This window comes from Triticum urartu, unplaced genomic scaffold (genome assembly GCF_056163025.1).
Source record: "Triticum urartu cultivar PI428250 unplaced genomic scaffold, HENAU_Tu73 scaffold1, whole genome shotgun sequence".
In the NCBI taxonomy this organism is placed as follows: Eukaryota; Viridiplantae; Streptophyta; class Magnoliopsida; order Poales; family Poaceae; genus Triticum; species Triticum urartu.
The window spans coordinates 11,547,926-11,556,319 of record NW_028259461.1 but is presented as its reverse complement, the minus strand read 5'-3'; positions in this window follow the sequence as shown (position 1 = coordinate 11,556,319).

The window sequence follows — 8,394 nt, the reverse complement described above, 5'->3', positions numbered from 1 at the left end:
AGCTAATCTAATTGTATTTTTTTCTAGAATGGATTTCTTATGTGGAATACTAATGGATAGGGCTTCGTTGCTAAGTGCTACAAGATCTAGTGCACTGGAACTCGTGGTTATGGACCCGAATCCTTTAGTATGGAACATTGTCTTTTCCAAGTAAAAACCCCTAGTATATGAAAGAATGAAAAGGTGCTTTCGTTCTTGTGGAATAAGAAGCCCTCGTACCTTAATGAAAGGAAAATCGTAATTTTTCGTTAGGTATTTGACCAAATAGGATCGTCCAGTTCCTACAGAACCTATCACTAAAATACCCGATAGGGCTAAGCGGAACGAAAAGGGTTTTCCATGAGATGGTAAATGAAAACGATTAGTCCCACACGAGGTTTGGGAATAAGTGATTGTCTGATAATGAGCAAGGAATATACGTCTTTCTGCTAAAGAGGATCTATTAAACTCATAATTCATTAGATCCTTGTTATCAATGCCAACTAGGTATCATAAGTAAATGGATCCCGGTTGTTCAATCCTTTGATAACCAAGGTCATTCTTTGCTAAAGAGAAATGATCACTATGAGTCAGACTCAATAGAATTGGATCCATTCCAAATAGCGAGAATTAGGATTCTTGATCCCTCTCAATCTCTCTTTCAATTCGAGGATCCAGAGAGGTGTTTTCATAGTCATCTCCGAATATTTGCCATCTCGGAATATTTTCGATTTCATTTTTCTATGATATGTCTTTCTATATGAAAATTGGTTATTTACGATGTACGATGATCCCTGTTAAGCATCCATGGCTGAATGGTTAAAGCGCCCAACTCATAATTGGTAAATTTGCGGGTTCAATTCCTGCTGGATGCACACGAACGGGAACATTCCATAAGTCTATTGGAACTGGCTCTCTATCCATGGAATCTCATCCATCATCCATACATAACGAATTGGTATGGTATATTCATACCATAACATAAGAACAATAAGAACTCGAATTCTTATCGATACTGGAACTCAGAGCATAGGAGGGAAAGTCGATTTATGGATGGAATCAAATACGCAGTATTTACAGAAAAAAGTCTTCGTTTATTGGGAAAGAATCAATATACTTTTAATGTCGAATCGGGATTCACTAAGACAGAAATAAAGCATTGGGTCGAACTCTTCTTTGGTGTTAAGGTGGTAGCTGTGAATAGCCATCGACTACCTGGAAAAGGTAGAAGAATAGGACCTATTCTGGGCCATACAATGCATTACAGACGTATGATCATTACCCTTCAACCGGGTTATTCTATTCCACTTCTAGATAGAGAAAAAAACTAAAGGAGAATACTTAATAATACGGCGAAACATTTATACAAAACACCTATCCCGAGCACACGCAAGGGAACCGTAGACAGGCAAGTGAAATCCAATCCACGAAATAATTTGATCCATGGACGGCACCGTTGTGGTAAAGGTCGTAATTCCAGAGGAATCATTACCGCAAGGCATAGAGGGGGAGGTCATAAGCGCCTATACCGTAAAATAGATTTTCGACGGAATCAAAAAGACATATCTGGTAGAATCGTAACCATAGAATACGACCCTAATCGAAATGCATACATTTGTCTCATACACTATGGGGATGGTGAGAAGAGATATATTTTACATCCCAGAGGGGCTATAATTGGAGATACTATTGTTTCTGGTACAAAAGTTCCTATATCAATGGGAAATGCCCTACCTTTGAGTGCGGTTTGAACTATTGATTTACGTAATTGGAAGTAACCAATTAGGTTTACGACGAAACCTAGAAATCGATCACTGATCCAATTTGACTACCTCTACGGGATAGACCTCAACAGAAAACTGTTGAGTAACGGCAGCAAGTGATTGAGTTCAGTAGTTCCTCATAGAAAATTATTGGCTCTAGAGATATGGTAATATGGAGAAGACAAAATTGTTTGAAGCACGCACAGAACCGGAAGCGCCCCTTGTTTCAAAGAGAGGAGGACGGGTTATTCACATTTAATTTGATGGTCAGAGGCAAATTGAAAGCTAAGCAGTGGTAATTAAGACCCCCGGGGGAAAATAGGGATGTCTCCTACGTTACCCATAATATGTGGAAGTATCGACGTAATTTCATAGAGTCATTCGATCTGAATGCTACATGAAGAACATAAGCCAGATGACGGAACGCAGAGACCTAGGATGTAGAAGATCATAACATGAGCGATTCGGCAGATTTGGATTCCTTTCCTATATATCCACTCATGTGGTACTTCATCATATGATTCATATAAGATCCATCTGTCTAGAGATCGTCATATACATCTAGAAAGCCGTATGCTTTGGAAGAAGCTTGTACAGTTTGGGAAGGGGTTTTTTGAGAGAAAAGAAGAATCTACTTCAACCGATATGCCCTTAGGCACGGCCATGCATAACATAGAAATCACACGTGGAAGGGGTGGGCAATTAGCTAGAGCAGCAGGTGCTGTAGCGAAACTCATTGCAAAAGAGGGTAAATCGGCCACTTTAAGATTACCATCTGGGGAGGTCCGTTTAGTATCCCAAAACTGCTTAGCAACAGTCGGACAAGTGGGTAATGTTGGGGTGAACCAAAAAAGTTTGGGTAGAGCCGGATCTAAGTGTTGGCTAGGTAAACGCCCCGTAGTAAGAGGGGTAGTTATGAACCCTGTGGACCACCCCCATGGGGGCGGTGAAGGGAAAGCTCCCATTGGTAGAAAAAAACCCACAACCCCTTGGGGTTATCCTGCGCTTGGAAGAAGAACTAGGAAAAGGAAAAAATATAGCGATAGTTTTATTCTTCGTCGCCGTAAGTAAATACGTAACTAGGAATATGGAAAATTGCATTTTTGGAATTTGCAATAATGCGATGGGCGAACGACGGGAATTGAACCCGCGCATGGTGGATTCACAATCCACTGCCTTGATCCACTTGGCTACATCCGCCCCTTATCCAGCTAAAGGATTTTTTTCTTTTTTCCATTGATCATTATTCTATTTATTCTGACCTCCGTACTTCGATCGAGATATTGGACATAGAATGCCACTCTTTAAAAAGGAAAAAAGGAGTAATCAGCTGTGACACGAAAAAAAACGAATCCTTTTGTAGCTCATCATTTATTGGCAAAGATAGAAAAGGTCAATATGAAGGAGGAGAAAGAAACAATAGTAACGTGGTCCCGGGCATCTAGCATTCTACCCACAATGGTTGGCCATACAATCGCGATTCATAATGGAAAGGAACATATACCTATTTACATAACAAATCCTATGGTAGGTCGCAAATTGGGGGAATTCGTGCCTACTCGGCATTTCACGAGTTATGAAAATGCAAGAAAGGATACTAAATCTCGTCGTTAACTGAATTCTGAATAGAAAGATTAAGAAGAAAAAAAGATTCAAAATAAAGACAGAAATACCCAATATCTTGCTAGAACAAGATATTGGGTATTTCTGTCTTCAAAAATTCTTATATGTTAGCAGAAAAACCTTATCCATTAATAGATGGAACTTCAACAGCAGCTAAGTCTAGAGGGAAGTTGTGAGCATTACGTTCGTGCATTACTTCCATACCAAGGTTAGCACGGTTGATGATATCAGCCCAAGTATTAATAACGCGACCTTGACTATCAACTACAGATTGGTTGAAATTGAAACCATTTAGGTTGAAAGCCATAGTACTAATACCTAAAGCAGTGAACCAGATTCCTACTACAGGCCAAGCAGCCAAGAAGAAGTGTAAAGAACGAGAGTTGTTGAAACTAGCATATTGGAAGATTAATCGGCCAAAATAACCATGAGCAGCCACAATATTATAAGTTTCTTCCTCTTGACCAAATTTGTAACCCTCATTAGCGGATTCATTTTCAGTAGTTTCCCTGATCAAACTAGAGGTTACCAAGGAACCATGCATAGCACTGAATAGGGAACCGCCGAATACACCAGCTACACCTAACATGTGGAATGGATGCATAAGGATGTTGTGCTCTGCCTGGAATACAATCATAAAGTTGAAAGTACCAGAGATTCCTAAAGGCATACCATCAGAAAAGCTTCCTTGACCAATAGGGTAAATCAAGAAAACAGCAGTAGCAGCTGCAACAGGAGCTGAATATGCAACAGCAATCCAAGGACGCATACCCAGACGGAAACTAAGTTCCCACTCACGACCCATATAACAAGCTACACCAAGTAAGAAGTGTAGAACAATTAGCTCATAAGGACCACCATTGTATAACCACTCATCAACAGATGCAGCTTCCCAAATTGGGTAAAAGTGCAATCCGATCGCCGCAGAAGTAGGGATAATAGCACCAGAGATAATATTGTTTCCATAAAGTAAAGAACCAGAAACAGGCTCACGAATACCATCAATATCTACTGGAGGGGCAGCGATGAAGGCGATAATAAATACAGAAGTTGCGGTCAATAAGGTAGGGATCATCAAAACACCGAACCATCCGATGTAAAGACGATTTTCAGTGCTAGTTATCCAGTTGCAGAAGCGACCCCACAGGCTTGTACTTTCGCGTCTCTCTAAAATTGCAGTCATGGTAAGATCTTGGTTTATTCAAATTGCAAGGACTCCCAAGCACACGTATTAACTAGAATATAGATAATAGAAGGCTTGTTATTTAACAGTATAACATAGACTATATACCAATGTCAACCAAGTCAGCCCAAAGATTAGCTATCCATATAACTAAATTAACCAAACCAATAATTTTGTATTTGTAAATGAAGTGAGTCAAAGTGAAAAACTTTGATGGGTCTTTTCTATATGGGTTGCCCGGGACTCGAACCCGGAACTAGTCGGATGGAGTAGATAATTCTTCCTTGTTACAATAGAGAAAAATCCCTCCCCAAATCGTGCTTGCATTTTTCATTGCACACGACTTTCCCTATGTAGAAATAGCCAATTTCTATTCCAAAGAGGAAGTTCTACTAATTTTTTTAATTAGTAAGTTGATTCACCTACTCTTTATTATAATAAAAAGAACATTTCAGAATGAAAAATAGAAAAGTTTTTTCTTGATCATTTATCAACCCTTTCCTGTTTCTTAATTTCGTCTAATGATTAATTAAGAGGGTTGACCAGGTCATTGATACGTATAATATCCAAATACCAAATACGCTCAGTGTGTGATCCACAGAAAGAAAAAAGAGTTGTTTTGGTGAACATCAAAGAAAAAACTTGCTCTTCTTCCATAAAAAATTCTTCTAAAAATGCCGAACCCAATCGTTGCATAAAAGTTCGTACCGTGCTTTTATGTTTACGAGCTAAAGTTCTAGCACATGAAAGTCGAAGTATATACTTTAGTCGATACAAAGTCCGTTTTTTCGAAGATCCACTATGATAATGAAAAAGATTTCTACATATCCGACCAAATCGATCAAGAATATCCCAATCTGATAAATCTGTCCAAATGGGTTTACTAATAGGATGCCCCGATCCAGTACAAAATTGAGCTTTTGATAAGTATCCTATGAGGAGAGTAGCGGGGACTATGGTATCGAATTTTTTCATTCGAGTATCTATTAGAAATGAATTCTCCAGCATTTGATTCCTTACTAACAAAGAACTTTTTTGTACACTTGAAAGGTACCCCATAAAATCGAAGCAAGAGTTTGCTAATTGGTTTATATGGATTCTTCGCGGCTGAGTCCAAAAACAGAAATAATATTGCCAGAAATTGATAAGGTAGCATTTCCATTTCTTCTTCAAAAAAAAAGTGCCTTTTGATGCAAGAATTGCCTTTCCTTGATATCGAACATAATGCATAAGAGGATCCATAAAGAACCATAGGGTTTTCCGAGAAAAACCAGGGTACATTATCCCAAAATGTTCCATCTTCCTAGAAAAGTGGATTCGTTCCAGAAAAGTTCCAGAAGATGCTAATGGTAAGCAAGAAGATTGTTTACGAAGAAACAACAAAAAAAATTCATATTCTGATACATAAGAGTTATATAGGAATTGAAATAGTCTTTTATTTTCTTTTTGAAAAAAAAAAATGGATTTCATTGAAGTAATAAAACTATTCCAATTCGAATAATAGTTGAGAAAGAATCGCAATAAATGCAAAGATGGAACATCTTGGATACGGTATTGAAGGAGTTGAACCAGGATTTCCAAATGGATAGGATAGGGTATTTCTATATGTGATAGATAATCCAAATGCAAAAATTTGTCTTCTAAAAAGGGAAATATTGAATGAATAGAGCGTAAATTCTGAAACTTTGGTATTTCTTTTTCTTTCAGACAAAAAAATTCCCGTAGCGAGAATGGGATTTCCACAACGATCGCAAACCCTTCAGATAGAATCTGAGAATAAAACTCAGAATAAAAATAATTTTTGTAATCCAATAATCGATCTTGGTTAGGATGATTAACCGAGTTATCCAAAAAATTCTGCTGATACATTCGAATAATTAAACGTTTCACAAGTAGTGAACTAAATTTCTTGTTATTACAACTAACAACTATTTCCACAGGTTCAGAACCATTTAATCCATAATGGTGGGCAAATGCATAAATATATTCCTGAAAGAGAAGTGGGTAGACAAAGTATTGTTGACGAGATTTATGTTTTTCTGAATACCCTTCGAATTTTTCCATTTGTATTTCTACTTGAATCAGAGAGAAGAAGCATTTCTCGGTTTATCGAATGATGATACATAGTGCAATATGGTCAGAACAGGGTGTTGCATTTTTAATACAAACCCTGGAAAGAAAGGGAGTCTAATCCACAGATCTTTTTCTGCTCCTTTTCTACCCAATTAGTTTATGTTTGTTCTAATTAAAAAAAAAGAACAGAACAAGTTTTTTATTTTTGCAGGCCAATCGCTCTTTTGACTTTGGAATACAGCCTCTTTATCAATATACTGCTTCTTTTACACATTCAATCCATAACATCCCTTATTCAATCCATAATCAAGAATAATTAGGATTTCTAAAAAAAAAAAGAAAAAATAAAGGGTCCACTCATAGGAAAACCCAACCTTTCCCCGCATCCGGCACTAATCTATTTTTAACGTCTAATTAGAGCGGGGAATCATTCCAATTAGGAAGTTCAGCTCGTTGCTTTTTATTTTACCAGAATTGGAGCCAGGCTCTATCCATTTATTCATTAGACCCAGAAAATCGTAATTTTGGATTCCATTCAAAAAAGATTGATTTTATTACGACATGCTATTTTTTCCATTCATTACCTTTGAGGATCAGTCGTGGTCTTCTAGACTCTACCAAGAGTCTGGACGAATTTGTTGTTTCATCCAAATGTGTAAAAGATCATAGTCGCACTTAAAAGCCGAGTACTCTACCATTGAGTTAGCAACCCAGATAAAAAAAGGATCTTAGATACGATCGAAATCCAAAAATCAATGGAATTACACCGCGCGCTTCTGTCAAAACATTGAACTAGCAAGACATCAAAAGATTTTTTTTATCGACCATGAAAAACACTCAAATGCCAAAACGAACAGGTCCGGTGAAATTCCACTAAAGTAAAGTTAAAAAAAGAGCGACCCTAATCACGATGGCCAAATTCTCCTTATTTTTAGCGATTTTTATTAACAAAAAATATATATTATAAAAAATATATATTATATTGTATGAGAATACATGCAAGAGGAACACCCTTATCATTTGAGCGAAGTGTAGGCGGAAAAATTGAATATGGAGTGAGGATAAAGAGACCCATCTATCTACAAATTCTATTTGTTCAATAGACCTTTGTCAATGGAAATACAATGGTAAGAAAACAAATTAGATAGAAAAAGTAAATAAAATAGGGGCTTATGTTGGATTGGCACGATATAATATAAATCCAAATAGGATTAAAAAAGAGGTAAATTGTGTCTAAATAATTAGACAACTAGGAATACTAATAATCTTCTCCTATCCTATTTTTTGATTCATTTAGTTCTTCAATTAACTCAAAGTTCTTTCTTTTTCTTTAAAGAATTCTGCCTTCCTTAAAATATCATAAACAGTTCTTGTTGGTTGAGCACCCTTTTCAAGGAAATAGAGAATAGCTGGAACATTTAAACAAGTTTGATTCTTTATCGGATCATAAAAACCTACTTTTTGAAGATCTCTTCCTTCTCTTCGAGATCGAACATCAATTGCAACGATTCGATAGACAGCTTATTGGGATAGATGTAGATAAACAACGCCCCCCCCTAGAAACGTATATGAGGTTTTCTCCTCATACGGCTCGAGAAAATGATTCGAATTTCTGTCGATAATAATAGAAATTAGACTATGACGTGCATTAATTTCCTTACAGAAAAAACAAATTTCATTTATACTCATGACTCAAGTGGGCTAATTTTGCCTGACAAACTTCGAAGGCAAAATCCTTCCAAAATTTTTGAGTCGTCTTTAAACTCTTTTCTT